This window comes from Bos grunniens, chromosome 5, assembly GCF_055505025.1.
Source record: "Bos grunniens cultivar Pamir isolate PY7600 chromosome 5, Bosgru_T2T1.0, whole genome shotgun sequence".
NCBI lineage: Eukaryota > Metazoa > Chordata > Mammalia > Artiodactyla > Bovidae > Bos > Bos grunniens.
In genome coordinates, this window is record NC_141169.1 from 78,431,933 (window position 1) to 78,449,637 (window position 17,705).

Consider the following 17,705-nt stretch of genomic DNA (forward strand, 5'->3'; position numbering starts at 1 on the left):
TAAAAACCAATATCACAAACACAACAAATATATCCACTGGGGAATAAGTATATTTGGCTGAAAGACTGGCTTTATATAATTTACAAAGAAATGAAAGGGCACAACATGGTATTTTGCAATTAAAACAATAAACAGGGTAGACTAGAGGTATAAAACAGATATAAAATATCCTCCAATTACATGTAGCACTGTATTCCCTTTTTTGGATTATTATATTTATTCTATGAATCATCATACGTGTGTATTATGTATGCAACAACTGTATAAAATCAAGGCTCTAAATTATATAATTCCAAAAGTCTCTTCCAAGTCCTACATTAAATTATTTTATTTTTTGAAGAGTCCGTGGTTGAAAAGGCTTTATGAATTTTGCTACATAGGTATCTTTGGTGGGCAGGTCAAGTGGAAAAAATAATTCTATTGAATATAACTATATGTAACCATTTGGAAAATTTACTAAAGCTATGGGGGAAAGAGATACAAGAAATCTGAAGGCTATTAAAATTATCTAGCCCAGAAATGAGTATTCTGTGAAAATACCTGGAAGGTAATCAGGAACTTATGTACCTATCCAAAGGAAATAAAGAACAATTTTTAAATACATACAAAAATACATTCTTAACAAATGAGTTAAAAAATAGTGACTACCATAGGTGCAATTCATGGGGTCGCAAAGAGTCGGACACGACTGAGTGACTGAACTGAACTGAAGTGAACTGAACCATAGGTGTATAAACCCTGAAATAAATAAGGTCTTATTTAATGATGAATAAAGTGTAGTTGTGAAGGTGGAAGAGTACCAGAATAATACAGCGACCTCCCCACCTACCTCCCATCAACATTCTTCAAGTGTCTAATCCAAGCCTTCGGAAATCCATATCCAGCTTTCAAAGCTGACTGAGAAGGAAGAATTTGAAGACTTGAAACTAAGGAGCAAATGACCATGAGCACTTCCTATTCACCTATATGTCCCCTAGAATGTTTTATTGGTTCACACACACACTAACTGCTTGGTGGATTGATAAGTACCTAGGATACCACAAAACAAATGTAAAGTTAATTTGTAGAGAAACAGAAGATGATATACTTCCTAAAATCAAAGAGCGTAGGCGTGGTTTTTTGAACTGTTGGTAATGATATCATCCCAAAGAAGTTTGACACTGCATGAAGAGTATCAAGAAGAAGCTAGAAGGATTCTTTATAAAGCATCATAAATACATGTATAATAATCATCTCATCCACAATACACATTCACTCCTGAATATGTCATTCTACCAGACTTTGCAGGGTATGAGGAGACTAAAGAAGAAAAATATCAATAGATGAACCAAGGAGAGAGAGAAAAAAAGGAAGCAAATTGCTAGTCACACTTGATGACTACTGGGGAAGAGTAAAACTAAAAGCAAGTTAGGGAAACCAGTGCTGCCTCAAACATTTTTATGTACAATTAAAGAAAACATGCTCAAATGATTTCAATATTTAAAAACTTCTCAGTGTTATTAAGATAACATATAACCAAACTCAAAAGTATGAAATCAAAGCTAAGAATAGGAATTAAAGCTCAAAGATTTAATTTACCAGTTGGAGTCTGTGAGGGAAAAAGCTGGCTTAAAACTCAACATTCAGAAAACTAAGATCATTGCATCCAGTCCCATCATTTCATGGCAAATAGATGAGGAAACAATGAAGACAGTGACAGACTTTATTTTCTTGGGCTCCAAAATCACTGCAGATGGTGACTGCAGCCATGAAATTAAAAGACACTTGCTCCTTGGAAGAAAAGGTATGACCAACCTAGATAGCATATTAAAAAAGAGAAACATTACTTTGCCTACCAAGATCCATCTAGTCAAAGCTATACATATCCACTAGTCATGTGTGGATGTGAGAGATGGACCATAAAGAAGGCTGAGCGCCGAAGAATTGATGCTTTTGAACTGTGGTGTTGGAGAAGACTCTTGAGAGTCCCTTGGACTGCAAGGAGATCAAACCAGTTAATACTAAAGGAAATCAGTCTGAATATTCATTGGAAGGACTGATGCTGAAGCTGAAGCTCCAATACTTCAGTCACCTGATGTGAAGAACTGACTCACTGGAAAAGACCCTGATGAGGGGAAAGATTGAGGGCAGGAGAAGGGGGCAACAGAGTATGAGATGGTTGGATGGTATTATCGACATGTATTTGAGCAAACTCCAGGAGATAATGAAGGACAGGGAAGCCTGGCATGCTTCAGTCCATGGGGCTACAAAGGTCGAAAACAACTGAGCAACTGAACAACAACGAGAGTGTATGAATTTTAAAGCTATAAGATATAATCAAATTTTTTTAAATCACTATTATAATAGAACATTAATTTAAAATTTTTTTAGAGCCCAAAATTGGATTGTATGCATGTGCTCAGTCACTCAGTTATGTCTGACTCTTTGTGACCCCATGTACTGTACCCTGCCAGGCTCCTCTGTCCATGGAATTTTCCAGGCAAGAATACTGGAGTGGGTTGCCATTTCCTATTCCAGGGTTGCCATTTCCTACTCTTTCTGACCTAAGGAGTGAACCTGCATCTCTTGCATCTCCTGTATTGGCAAGCAGATTCTTTACCACTGTGCCACCTACGGGAAAATTTACTAATGTAAGTCTTTAACAAATTCAGTAAGTGATTTTACTAGTCTGTATAAGCTAACCTAAAGGATGATTTGGGTGAATAAACAAAAGCTAAGGCAGCTTCTGCTACCATCATCTGTTTTGTCTTCTCTCGCCAATATGGAAAGAGCTGCACACAAAAGTTCCAAACCAAAGAACCTTGGGATCCTTTCATTCCATGATTTACCCTCTGCTTTACCACAATCTAACAAAGCATCCAGAGTCCACCTTTCATTGTACACAATCTTAAACAGCACCTACTCCCTATTTTAAGAAGAGGAATCTTTAGAATGAGACTATTTCTCTCCATCTGGTAACATACAGGGCAACCTTTACTAAAAATAAACAGATCAGTGTTAAAACCAAATAAGATACATAAGTGCATTCAGACATCCTTGTCACATACAAATCTGCATACCAGAAGTGCTTGAGAATATTATTCTGTTGATGAGAAATTTAAAAATTAATTTTACCCCCAAGATGACTTCTGTCCACCAAATTGTAACATTTAAAATTGACAGATATTGAAATGCTTTTTATATATACAAGTTTTCTTTTAACCTTCTTCCAGAGCTTACAATCTTACTTCAAACAATAAACAATTACTTTTTACCATCTCATAACCTGAGCTAAGAGTACCTTTTCATTACTATCAAAACAAAACAAAACAAAAAAAACCCTAACAGTAGAGTCATGATAGCCAAAATTCTGTCACTACTGCCACCAACACCCCACCAATAGGTGGGGTCTATTTTGCCACCTCCTTGCTTCTGGGTTGGGCCTATGACTGTCCAAAGGAAAAAGGCAGAAATGACATTGTAGTAATTCTGGGCTAAATCTTTGAGAGGCCTGGAAACTTCTCCTCCCTTACTTTTAGAGTCCAGCTGCCATGCTATAAGCAGGTCCAAACAGCAACAGGAATGAGAAAGGCCCACACAGAGAAGAAGACAGGCCCAGATAACAGGACCTACTTGCCACTCATGAAAGTGAGCTATCCTGAAAGTAACTCCTAAAAGCTCTAATCAAGCTGCCTCCGCTGACAGCATACGACCTTGAGATAAGGTAAGCTGTCCTTATAAAACCCTGCCAAATCCCAAACATGTGCGTAGAAAAGCCATTATTGTCTTTGCTATTGCTATTGCTAAGTCACTTCAGTCGTGTCCGACTCTGTGTGACCCCATAGATGGCAGCCCACCAGGCTCCCCCGTCCCTGGGACTCTCTAGGCAAGAACACTGGAGTGGGTTGCCATTTCCTTCTCCAATGCATGAAAGTGAAAAGTGAAAGTGAAGTCGCTCAGTCATGTCTGACCCTCAGTGACCCCATGGACTGCAGCCTTCCAGGCTCCTCTGTCCATGGGATTTTCCAGGCAAGAGTACCGGAGTGGGGTGCCATTGCCTTCTCCATTATTGTCTTAAGCCACTAAATTTGGAGGTTGATCTGTTACATAACAATAGATAGATAACTGAAAGAAAATTTGGTACCAGAAGTGGGGTTCTACTGCAACAAAAACCTAAAATGTGTACCAGCTTTGGATCCAGGTGATGGGCAGAAGCTGGAAGAGTTTTGAGGAGACTGCTAATAAAGATTTGAAAAAGTGAAGAAATGTTATCGGTACCTAAAGAAAAGGGACCCAAGTTATGTACTGTGAAGACAATCAGCAAATCAATGCAAGCAGTGATGTGGAAGGTGGAAATGGTACCTAAGGAGCTCATGATCTGACTAAGTAAAATTCAAGGAAGAATGCTGAAAGTATCAACTGGCTCATTTTAACTGCTTCTGTAGTGAGAAGAACTAAAAAAAGGAACTGACTGGTTCCTTTTCAAACAGAATTTAGAGGAAATGTAAAGGTGTCACATTTGGTGGGTTCAAAAACAAAACCATTGCTCATTTCAGCATCTTAGCAAAAAGTAAGCTCAAAGTAAGAAATGGTTCAGGGCAAAGATCAAATCCTGCACTGCCAGTACAATGTGGCCTTGAGGATGTGGCTGTATGATCCTTTGTTGACCCCTCAAAAAGATTTTCGTTTCCTCATAGACTTTTTCCTTTAAACCAGTGATTCTAATATTCCATGTACACACTTCTAGGTACTCATGTCCTTGTAGAGACTCTCCCCACATTGACTCTGGACTGAGCTTATTACTGCTTTAGACCACTAGAATAGGGCAGAAATCATTCAGTGCCAACTGTGGGCCCAGATCTTATTTGGTTGGGCAACATCTACTTCTTCCATTTTGGAACCCAGACACCACGGGTGACCTAAGCAGCCATGGGTCCCAGCTGAGCGCCTACCCAAACCTCAGAGGACCTTAGCCATTCCAGCATCCAGCTGACAGGACATGAAAACAAAATTGCCTGGTCAACCCACTGAATCACAAGGTAACAAACTGCGGCTTTAAGCTACTGAGTTTTGGAGTGGTTTATTACACTTCAATAATAACCAAAACACGGATGCCTTTCAGTGGTATATTAAATGTCACTTCTCTCTAATCATAAAAGGCTAGATAATTATGAAGAAATGCAATGAAAACTTTTTGTTCTAAAAATTTAATGTGCAACATGGACAGACATAGAGGTCATCATACTAAGTGAAACGAGCCAGACAGACAAAGACAAATATCATATGATATCTCATATGTAGAATCTAACAAAAACAACAACAAAAAGATACAAATGAACTTATATACAAAACAGAAACAGACGCACAGACATGGAAAACAAACTTATGGTTACCAAAGGGGAAAGATGGGGAGGATAAATTAGGAACTTGGGATTAACATATACCACTACTATATATAAAATAGATAACCAACAAGGACCTACCATATAGCACAGGAAACTATACTCAATATTTTGCAATAACCTATGAGGGAAACAAATCTGAAAAAGAATATTATTGTGTTGGCCAAAAAGTTCATTTGGGTTTTTCCAATAAGATGTTACGAAAACCCTCAAAGAACTTCTGGCCAACCCAATATACATATAATGTGTAACACAACATTTTAAATAAACTATAATTCAATTAAAAAAATGTATATATTATACCTAGGATCAATTTAACAGTTATTTAAACAAATAAAACATACCTTCTAAGTCTATGGAATATTTTTTTTTGAGAGTCTATCTTACAGACAGATCTTAGAGTCTGTCGCTAATAAGGACAAAAACCTTAGAGTTTCCATTTTCAGTAGAAAACAGTAAGCACCTATACATTAGGGAGGACTAGACAGGGAAGGAGATCTTAGCAAGGCATACCAGGGGTACAGACAGAACTGAGGAAAGGCCCTGCTTATCAGGTAAATTCCAATAGGAATTCAGAAATCAGCAGAGGAAAATACACAGACACCAATCTGTGCTAATAGCCAAGGAATTCTCAAGGCACAGTCGCAAGAGTGAAGATGGCAGGTCTTCCAAAGCCTATTGTAATAGCAAACAGCAAGATTTTTACCATCAGTATCTCCAAAGAGAAACTATAAGCTCTGCCTTCTCCTGTGCTGATGCCACTGCTGCCCTCTGCTTAGCTACTTTGGATTTAAAGGGCCCTCAAACATCTAAGCCATCACCCTGATTTCAGTCCATCCTGTGGATGACTATCATGGCATACAGGGAGGCTGGAGACTTTCTGCATCTTGAGAATAGAAACAATAAAGGTAAATTCTTCAAAAGATGGTAGTAGTATTATTTTAAGTTTCATAGAACAGGGCTTAGAAGAGTTCTAATCACATAGTAAACTCTCAACATCCAACACTGTCAACAAATTACATTTGGTAAATTTGTTCAATTACAAGTGCATCTGCCCTAAAAACAATAACTTTCAAGGAAAAAAAATTTTTTTAAATATCAACTCAGAAGCCTATTAATAGGGAACTGGTTTAAACAAACTAGTACAGCTATAAAGCTATAAATACTATGCTGCCTTAAATGAGATGATAAAAAATGAAGAGGATTTTAAAAGATTTGATGTGGAAAATTTCTAATATAAGTGAAAAACCAAATTGAAAAAAACATATAATTCCATTTAAAAATAAGTATATATTGTTATTATATATGCATAGAAAAGAATTTCTTAAAGCCACCAGACTAAACAGCACAATCTGGGTAGGGATTTCACTTTCTACTTAACACACTGCTATAACATCTGGGGTATTTTAAATTTATTTTAACAGCAAGCACAAATGACTCTTACAATCAGAAAAACATTAAAATAAAGACACACAGATTCTTCTTAAAACAAAGCATGTTTTTACCTGAATTAGTTCACGAGTTTTCAGTGCTTATTTTTCTTTGCACACAAGCAGCTCAGATCTGTTTTTAGAACAGTGTCAGGAGCTGCTTGCTATATGAGCTGTTTCCTGTATCGGGCAGCTATTTTTAATTAATGAATATTTTGTTGTAAAAGTTCATGGGAAGATAAAAACACTATCATTGCTGCAAGTGAAACTAAAGAAAAGCTTATTCTGCAAACTAAAATGAAATATTTAAGTCCTAAAAAAGTACTCCATGTTTAAAAGTATTAAGGTACATAGCATTTAATGTTAAGCACTTTATTTCCACTGTGATATTGAGATAAATTGGATCATTTAAAAATTCCTGAAGGAGTAGACAGCATATTAAAAAGCAGAAACATTACTTTGCCAACAAAGGTCCATCTAGTCAAAGCTATGGTTTTTCCAGTAGTCATGTACAGATGTGAGAGTTGGACCATAAAGAGAGCTAAGCGCCGAAGAACTGATGCTTCGGAACTGTGGTATTGGAGAATACTCTTGAGAGTCCCTTGGAATGCAAGGTTTTTATTTTCTTCCAAGGTTTATGAGATTAAATGGCTCAAAAGATAGCTGCTATGTAAAGAAATTATATTTTTAATCTATCCAATCCCATACTCGAACAGCATCACAAGGAGTCCTCTGGAGGGTCAGTAGCAGTTGAGAGTAGGTTGGAATGCAATGGCTAGTTAACAGAGCCAGAATTCCCAGGTCCCACCCAAGACGCTTTCCCACAGAATGAAGATGGGATTTTCCTGTAGACCTAAGAGAAGGTTCTAAGAAGGCCTCACTGCACTGGGGATGATTATGCGCAGTCCAATCACAAAAACAAAGGTTTATTGTTCTCTTGCCAACCTATAACCCTCACAACAGGTGGCAATCCACCCAATTATGCTAAACTCTACCCACACACTCTTCACTCACCACTTCCCTAAATTCCTTACATTTGTAAACTGCTTCACAATTTTTAAGTGCTCTCTTATCCATTAATTTGATTCAAACAGGTTATAAGATATCTACCCAATGTGTTTAGTTACAACTGAATTTGAAAGGAGTTCTAAGGATGGAACAGGGCTCCCAATATCCTCTAAGGAGGCCTTGCTTTTAGCACATCCCATGGCAGGGGTGAGGGAGTTAATTATATGCATCAACATGGAGGGTGTTTGGGAAAAGATAAACATTTTAATCAGTGAACTCCATGTAAGCAGACTGCCTTCTGCTTAATGTGGGTGGGCCTCATCCAATCAGTTGACAGACTGCATAGAGTGAAAAGACTGGCCTCCCTGAGCAAAAAAGAATTCTTCAGCAACCTGTCTAGATTTCACCTGAACCACTGGCTTGCCTGGGTCTCTGCCTGCTGGCCTTTGGACTGGAGCTGCACCACCAGCTCTTCTGGGTCTCAAGTCTGCCAACCCATGCTGTGGACTTGGACTTGCCAGCCTCCATAAATACGTGAGCCAATTCCTTATAACATATATGTGTATACATGCAATCTACTGGTTCTGTTTCTCTGGAGATGCCTAACTAATGCAGGAGGTCCCACAGTTTAATAACTACACTGGAAGAATCACTCAGTGAGGGACAAGTGGCTTCTCCTAACTAGGGGATGCCTGACCTTTCTCCCTCCCATGGTGCTCTCCAGCAAACAGTACTGTTTGAGGATGCATGAATACGCCTGGAATAGATACACACCTTATTATTTCTTACTTTTTAGATACCTAGGAAGAGAAATGAGTCCCGAAAATGGTTCACACTCTGCTCAAAGTTTAAAATCACAAATATAATATAAAAATCACAAAATTAGCTAGGTAAGTCTCAGCAATGCCTGCTGAGGTGACTGTGGAAAGGAGAGTAAAAGAGAAAAAGTAAAGGTGACAGTATCGGAAGCACAATGACCTTTGACTCAGGGCATCACACACATTATTCTCTATTATAGATAACTGAATTATTCATGTCTGCCTCATAATATCTCAAATACTTCTCTAGTTACGGAAATTCTCTACCCAGTTCTTTTAAAATCTTCATCAACATTTAGCGTGGGTCATCTGCTTAACTAGACAAATGCACCACCTTGTGGTTATGCTTCATCCTAAACTCCCCATCCTCCAGAGGCTGCCTAGTCTGGACATCCCCCCCACCTCACATGCAGCAGCACCACAGAGGAGCCCTTTACCTCAATCCTCTCATCTATGACAGAGCTACTTGTACTTCTTGAGCAACACTCTGGCCCCTCCCTCACCTTCCCATGAAGGTAGTGCCTACAGCCTACACTGACAATTTTAATATTTGTACTCACTTTTCCTTCAAACCAATGGTTTGAAATATTTTTGCATATAAACTTTTACAAAATATACTCTCTCCCACTTTTTATTGTCTTTACCCCCTTGTCTTTGCCTCCGCTATACAATGTATCCTTCACCATGGCCAATACATCTCTCCAGCTTTAATTGCATACACAAAATAGAGTTGTAGATAGAATAGATATTATCACACAATTTAGAGATGAGGAAAGGGGCAAAAAGAGATGAAATAACTTGTGCAAGTTTAAATTCTAAATTAATGGTAATCAGGGCCCATTTTCTATGACCTGTTACTTGAATGTCTATTAAATAGAATGGCAATATAACAGTTATCATATAGCTCCTAAGATGGTAGAGAAGGACATGCGCTCATCTTCTCTTGCAAAAACACCAAAATTCCAACTAGCCGCTGATTAACTATCAACAGGAAAACAGTGGATCCCACCAAAAAAAGATACCCCACGTCCAACAGCAAAAGAGAAGCCCCAACAAGATGGTAGGAGAGGAAAATCGAATTTAGAATCAAACCTCATATTCACTAGAGATGTGCAAATGAAACTTTCTGCACAACAGGTCCTACAAAAAGGAGCACTGAGCCCCACAAGACACTGAGCCAAACCTGCCTTTGAGTATTTGAGTATCTTCTGCGGAAGCACAGGTCAGCAATGGCCTACTATGGGGCAAGGGGCACTGAAGACAACAGTCCCGGGATGCACGCATACTGCCATAAGTCCTTTTGAAGGATGTCACCATTACCACCATTACTGAGGCCAAACTACAGGGAGGGCATACATATCCAACCAACAGCAGAAAATCGGATTAAGAATTTACTGAGCTTGGTATTTTCCAGGCCCTCTACACTATTATATAGCAACAGTCCCAATATTATGGCATATCTATATTCATTAGATAAATCATCACCTCCTGGAAGTCAAGAGATATCTGGACTAACAGGCAAATTTGGCCTTGAAGTACAAAATGAAGCAGGGCACAGGCTAACAGAGGTTTGCCAAGAGAATGCCCTGGTCATAGCACACACCCTCTTCCAACAACACAAGAGACGACTTTACACATGGACATTATCAGATGGTCAATACCTAAATCAGACTGATTATATTCTTTGTAGTCAGAGATGGAAAGAAGTTCTCGGTTCAGTTCAGTTCAGTCACTCATCATTGTCCAATTCTTTGTGACCCCATGAACATCAGTACACACCAGGATTCCCTGGCCATCACCAACTGCTGAAGCTTACTCAAACTCATATCCATAGAATCAGTGATGCCATCCAACCATCTGATCCTCTATCACACCCTTCTCCTCCTGACTTCAATCTTTCCCAGTATCAGGGTCTTTTCCAATGAGTCAGTTCTTCCCATCAGGTGGCCACAGTATTGGAGTTTCAGGTTCAGCATCAGTCCTTCCAATGAATAATTAGGACTGATTTCCTTTAGGAATGATTGGTTGGATCTCCCTCTTATCCAAGGTCTCTCAAGAGAATTCTCCAACACCACTATTCAAAACCATCAATTCTTTGGTGCTCAGCTTTCTTTATAGTCCAACTCTCACATCCATACATGACTATTGGAAAAATTGTAGCTTTCACTAAATGGTCCTTTGTCAGCAAAGCAATCTCTATGCTTTTTAATATGCTGTCTAGGTGGCCATGGCTTTTCTTCAAAGGCTTGGAGAATTTTGAGCATTACTTGGCTAGCGTGTGAGATCAGTGCAATTGTGTGGTAGTTTGATCATTCTTTGGCATTGCCTTTCTTTGGAATTGGAATGAAAACTGACCTTTTCCAGCCCTGTGGCCACTGCTGAATCTTCCAAATTTGCTGGCATATTGAGTGCAGCACTTTAACAGCATCATATTTTAGATCTGAAATAGCTCAACTGGAATTCCATCACCTCCACTTGCTTTGTTCCTAGTGGTCCCTAAGGCCCACTTGACTTTGTATTCCAGGATGTCTGGCTCTACATGAGTGATCACACCATTGCAGTTATCTGGGTCATGGAGATCTTTTTTGAATAGCTATTCTGTGTATTCTTGCCTTGTCTTCTTAATATCTTCTGCTTCTGTTAGGTCCATACCTTTTCTGTCCTTCATTGAGCCCATCTTTGCATGAGATGTTCCTGTGGTATCTCTAATTCTCTTGAAGTGAACTCTAGTCTTTCACTTTCTAGTGTTTTCCTCTATTTCTTTGCACTGATCACTGAGGAAGGCTTTCTTATCTCTTCTTGTTATTCTTTGGAACTCTGCATTCAAATGGGTATATCTTTCCTTTTCTCCTTTACCTTTCGTGTCTCTTCTTTTCTCAGCTACTTGTAAAGCCTCCTCAGACAACCATTTTGCCTTTTTGCATTTCTTTTTCTTGGGGATGGTCTTGATCACCACCTCCTGTACAGTGTTACCAACCTACATCTTCAGGCACTCTCTCAGATCTAATCCCTTGAATCTATTTGTCACTTCCACTGTATAATCATAATGGATTTGATTAAGGTCATATGTGCATGGTCTAGTGGTTTTCCCTGCTTTCTTCAATTTAAGTCTGAATTTGGCAATAAGGAGTTCATGATCTGAGCCACAGTCAGCTCCCAGTCTTGTGTTTGCTGACTATATAGAGCTTCTCCATCTTTGGCTGCAAAGAATATAATCAATCTGATTTTGGTGTCGACCATCTGCTGATGTCCATGTGTAGAGTCTTCTCTTGTGTTGTTGAAGAGGGTGTTTGCTATGATTGGTGCATTCTCTTGGCAAAACTTTTAGCCTTTACTCTGCTTCCTTCCATATTCCAAGGCCAAATTTGCCTGTTATTCCAGTTATCTCTTGACTTCCTACTTTTGCATTCCAGTCCCCTATAATGAAAAGGACATCTTTTTTGGGTGTTAGTTCTAGAAGGTCTTGTAGGTCTTCATAGAACCATTCAACTTCAGCTTCTTCAGCATTACTGGTTGGGGCATAGACTTGGATTACTGTGATATTGAATGGTTTGCCTTGGAAATGAACAGAGATCATTCTGTCATTTTTGAGATTGCATCCAAGTACTGCATTTTGGACTCTTTTGTTGACTGTGATGACTACTCCATTTTCTAAGGGATTCTTGTCCACAGTAGTAGATATAATACTGAGGTAAATTCACCCATTCCAGTCCATACAAGTTCACTGATTCCTAAGATGTCAATGTTCACCCTTGCCATCTCGTTTGACCACTTCCAATCTGCCTTGATTCATGGAGCTAACATTCCAGGTTTCTATGCAATATTGCTCTTTATAGCATCAGACTTTATTTCCCTCACCAGTCACATTCTCAACTGGGTGTTGTTTTTGCTTTCAGTCCCTCTCTTTATTCTTTCTGGAGTTATTTCTTCACTGATCTCCAGTAGCATATTGGGCACCTATCAACTTGAGAAGTTCATCTTTCAGTGTTCTTGTTGTCTTTTCATACTATTCATGGGGTTCTCAGGGCAAGACTACTGAAGTGGTTTGCAATTCCCTTCTCCAGTGGACCCCATTTTGTTAGAACCGTCCATCTTGGGTGGCCCTACATGGCATGGCTCATAGTTTCATTGAGTTAGACAAGTCTGTGGTCAATAGAAAAGCTCTATACATCAGCATAAACAAGACCAGGAGCTGACTGTGGCTCAGATTATGAATTTTTTATGGCAAAATTCGACTTAAATTGAAGAAAGTAGGGAAAACCACTAGACTATGCAGGTATGACCTAAATCAAATCCCTTACAATTATACAGTGGAAGTGACAAATAGATTCAAGGGATTAGATCCGAGAGAGTGCCTGAAGATGTAGGTTGGTAACACTGTATAGGAGGTGGTGATCAAGACCATCCCCAAGAAAAAGAAATGCAAAAAGGCAAAATGGTTGTCTGAGGAGGCCTTACGAGTAGCTGAGAAAAGAAGAGATGTGAAAGGTAAAGGAGAAAAGGAAAGATATACCCATTTGAAAGCAGAGTTCCAAAGAATAGCTAGGAGAGATAAGAAAGGCTTCCTCAGTGATCAGTGCAAAGAAATAGAGGAAAACACTAGAAAGTGAAAGACTAGAGATCACTTCAAGAAAATTAGAGATACCAAGGGAACATTTCATGCAATGATGGGCACAATCAAGGACAGAAAAGGTATGGATCTAAAAGAAGCAGAAGATATTAAGAAGAGATGGCAAGAATACACAGAAGAACTACACACAAAAAAAGATCTTAATGACCCAGATAACCATGATGGTGTGATCATTCACCTAGAGTCAGATACCCTGGACTGTGAAGTCCATTCAGCCTTAGAAAGCATCACTACAAACAGAGCTAGTGGAGGTGAGTGATGGAACTCTGACTTACCTATTTCAAATCCTAAAAGATGATGCTGTGAAAGCACTGCACTCAATATGCCAGTAAATTTGGAAAACTCAGCACTGGCCACAGGACTGGAAAAGGTCAATTTTCATTCCAATCCCCAAGAAGCCAATGCCAAAGAATGTTCAAACTACCGCACAATTGTACTCATTTAACACATTAGCAAGGTAATGCTCAAGATCTCCAAGCTAGGATTCAACAGTACATGAAGCAGAACTTCTAAATGTTTAAGCAGGATTTAGAAAAGGCAGAGGAACCACAGATCAAATTGCCAACATCTGTTCGATTACAGAAAAAGCAAGAGAATTCTAGAACATATACTTCTACTTCACTGACTATGCTAAAGCATTTGACTGTGTGGATCACTACTACTGTGGAAATTTCTTAAAGAAATGGGAATACCAGACCACCTACCTGCCTCCTAGGAAATCTGTATGCAGATCAAGAAGCAACAGTTAGAACTGGACATGGAACAATGGGCTGGTTCAAAATTGGGAAAGGAGTACATCAAGTCTGTACACTGTCACCGTGCTTATTTAACTTTTATGCAGAATACATCATGCAAAATGCCAGGCTGGATGAAGCACAAGCTGGAATTAAGACTGCAGGGAGAAATATCAATAACCTCATATATGCAAATGACACCACCCTTATGGCAGAAAGCAAAGAGGAACTGAAGAGCCTCTTGATGAAGATGAAAAGAGAGTGAAAAAGCTGGCTTAAAACTCTACATTCAAAAAATTACGATCAGGGCATCCTGCCCCATAACTTCATGGCAAATAGATGAGGAAACAATGAAAACAGTGACGGACTTTATTTTCTTGGGCTCCAATATCTCTGCAGATAGTGACTGCAGTCATGAAATTAAAAAAGACTTGCTCCTTGGAAGAAAAGTGATGACCAACCTAGATAGCATATTAAAAAGCAGAAATATTACTTTGCCTACAAAGGTCCATCTAGTCAAAGCTATGGTTTTTCTAGTAGTCATGTATGGATGTGAGAACTGGACCATAAAGAAGGCTGAGCGCTGAAGAATTGATGCTTTTGAACTGTGGTGCTGGAGAAGACTCTTGAGAGTCCCTTGGACTGCAAGTAGTTCCAACCAATCCATCCTAAAGGAAATCAGTCCTCAATATTCATTGGCAGGAATGATGCTGAAGCTGACACTCCAATACTTTGGCCACCTGCTTGAAAGAGCTGACTCATTAGAAAAGACCCTGATGCTGGGAAAGATTGAAAGCAGCAGGAGAAGTTAGTACAGAGGATGAGATGATTGGATTGAATCACCAAGTCAATGGAGGTGAGTTTGAAGAAGCTCTGGGAGATGATGAAGAACTAGGAAGACTGACGTGCTACAGTCCTTTAGTGATGCAAAGAGTCGGACAGGACTAAGCAACTGAACAATAACAGTGAGAGTTATAAAAGGCACAGGCTCTTAAGTCAGATTATACTTGCTCTGTGTGCTGTGTGCTTAGTTGCTCAGTCGTGTCCAACACTTCGCAACCCCATGGATTGTAGCCCACCAGGCTCCTCTGTCCATCAGGATTCTGCAGGCAAGAATACTGGAGTGGGTTGCCATGTGCTCCTCCAGGAGGTCTTCCCAACCAAGGGAATGAACCTAGGTCTCCTGCATTGCAGGCGGATTCTTTACCATCTCAGCCACCTGCTCAACCACTTACCAATTAATATTAAGCTAAACTATTAGTGGTTTGGTTTCTTTACGTATAAAATCTGAAACAATGGTATTACCTTCACATGGGTTTTAAAATTTCATGAGATAAAATGGTTAATGAAACACTTTGAACACTGTGTAGCACACTGGATACTCTCAATACACTTTATCCACCTTATTACTATTTATGAGCTTTCCAATGGATATAAAATATTAATGCCCTCCTCACCTTGTCCTTCTTTTTTTCTGTAAGTTTTTATTATTATTATTATTTTTGAATTGAAGGATAATTGCTTTACAGAATTTTGTTGTTTTCTGTCAAACCTCAATATGAATCAGCCATAGGTATACATATATCCCCTCCCTGTTGAACCTCCTATCTCCCTCCCCATCACAGTGTCCTTTCTCTTTAATCTTTTGTAGAATCATGAATTTCAGCTGGATGAGACCAAACATATAAAAACCAAGGTTAATTCATTGTTTATTGACATATCATGTTTCACTGGGTCACATGCAAAATTTAAGTGCTCTAAAAGAAACTTGGGGCAGAAAAGAAAATCATATTAAAGAATACTTCTACCTGTCACTGGCTATGTGAAATAGCTGGTAAGTGCAGAACTTTACTTAACCTTTCCCTCCCTCATGGGATTACTCCGTTGCCTCACGTGATTATTCTGTTGAAAATGACAAAACAGTCTTGACAAGGCTACACTCTAAACCCAAGCAAAAAATACATTGTGAATTATGAGGTCTTCTTCCTCTACCATTTTTAACCTTGGGCCTTTACTCAAAACACACAATTACTCTGTCCAAATAGATTAATGCATCTGCAAAGAAGTCAGCCGGTGGTCAGAAGATCCAAGCTCTTATTTAAATTCTCACACAAGCTTTTCAAATTTTAGTGTTGCCAACAATATCACCACCACATGCCCCGCTACTTCAGAAGTTTTCAGAAATAAAACAGGAAAGATGACAAACCAAAAAACATAGGTATTTACCACAGGCTTCCATCTTTGTTCACAAAGAGGGAAAAAATTATATTTGTGGGGACTACATCAACATTCCTCAAAATTAAAGGCATCTTAAATATCTGAAGTACAAAGTTGAGAAGAATGGTTATTTACCTTTAAACAAGGATAACTGAATGATACTTTCTTATGCTTTATACTCTTTTTAAGACTCTCCTCCCCCCACCAACAAGGATCATTTTTTAAGTTTTCTTAGTATTTGTTACAATATTGCTTCTGCTTTATGTTTTGGTTTTGGGGCTGCAAGGCATGTAAGACCTTCTTAGCTCTCCAACCAAAGACTGAACCCACACCCACTGCATTGGATGTCAAGGTCTTAACCACTGGACCACCAAGGAAGCCCCTCTTGTGCTATATTCTTTGAATTAACTTGTCTCCCAAAGATTTAGTATTTTAAGTAGTATTTAATCCATAAGAAAAGTACTCTTGGTATCAACATTTTAAATTATGAAGGTTTTGGGATCAAGATTTTTGGTAATAAGACAGACCTGGGTTATTACCTGAGAGTAGGAGAAGCTCTACTCTCTCCCATACCTATGTGATTTGAACAAGCTAGCTAAGCTCTTGAATCCTTTGATTTTATTTGTTTGCTTGTTTTTCAGTGGTGATGATGGTTTTGAATAAATACGATAATTTCATCTCTTGTCTCACAGGGTTGGGGGAACAAATGAGATCACACACCACAAGTTATGAACAAAAAAACACCAGTCAACACTACTGGCCTATTCTATCAGCAGCTGAGGCAGCAATCTGTTTCATTCAACAATTCACACCTTATAGCATAATGAACTATGTTCAATATCCTGGGATAAACCATAATGGCAAAGAATATTTTAAAAATGTATAGATGTGTATAACTGGGTCACTTTGCTATACAGCAGAAATTAACACAATACTGTAAGTCAACTATATTAAAAAAAAAAAAAAAAAAACAGTTCACACCTGAATTTCCAAAGCTACCTCAAGTGGGTCTGTTAGATGATGTGGGTTAACATAAGCCCACTGATCCAAGAGCTGCAAGAAATGAGGTTAAAATTGACCCACAAAAGAAATATAGGGTGAGTAAAAGTTTTAGCAAAAACGTTAACTGTGTCTCACAGAACCTACACTGCATTTTCTTTCTGTTCTCACTGCCTTTAGTCATAGGTAGGGCACAGTTAACTGTGAGGTGAGCTGATAGAAATGTCAGTGCTCCTCAAGTACTACTGGAAGCACTTACATGTTCTAAGAGGTATAACCTTCTCATCTTATTTTGAATTTGACCCTGGATTTGCCAGGCTGGAAGGTCTTTAGTTAAGATGGAAGAAAAAAAAGAAGCCTAAAATTAATGTTTTCTTATCTTTCTCTACAGCATAAGATTTTTCAAACTGTGGTCACATCTTATTAGTGGATATGACAGAAAACAGTAGAGTATATAAACACACAGAAAGGATTAACTTTTATTTCAG

The 17,705-nt window shown here is 38.8% G+C and overlaps 1 protein-coding gene across 2 annotated transcripts in view; it reads right to left on the reverse strand.

Annotated features, from left to right (window-relative positions):
* The window catches only part of FGD4 (FYVE, RhoGEF and PH domain containing 4), a 234,487-nt gene that overhangs the window by 162,500 nt on the left and 54,282 nt on the right, over positions 1 to 17,705 (reverse strand). The window contains exon 1 of one of the 2 annotated variants that reach the window (XM_086401420.1): positions 6,887 to 6,941. The exons of the other annotated variant lie outside the window; for it this stretch is intronic. The gene's annotated coding sequence lies outside the window, so the exon portion shown is untranslated. Of the gene's footprint in view, positions 1 to 6,886; positions 6,942 to 17,705 lie in introns of those variants that run through there. 2 annotated transcript variants of the gene reach the window in all.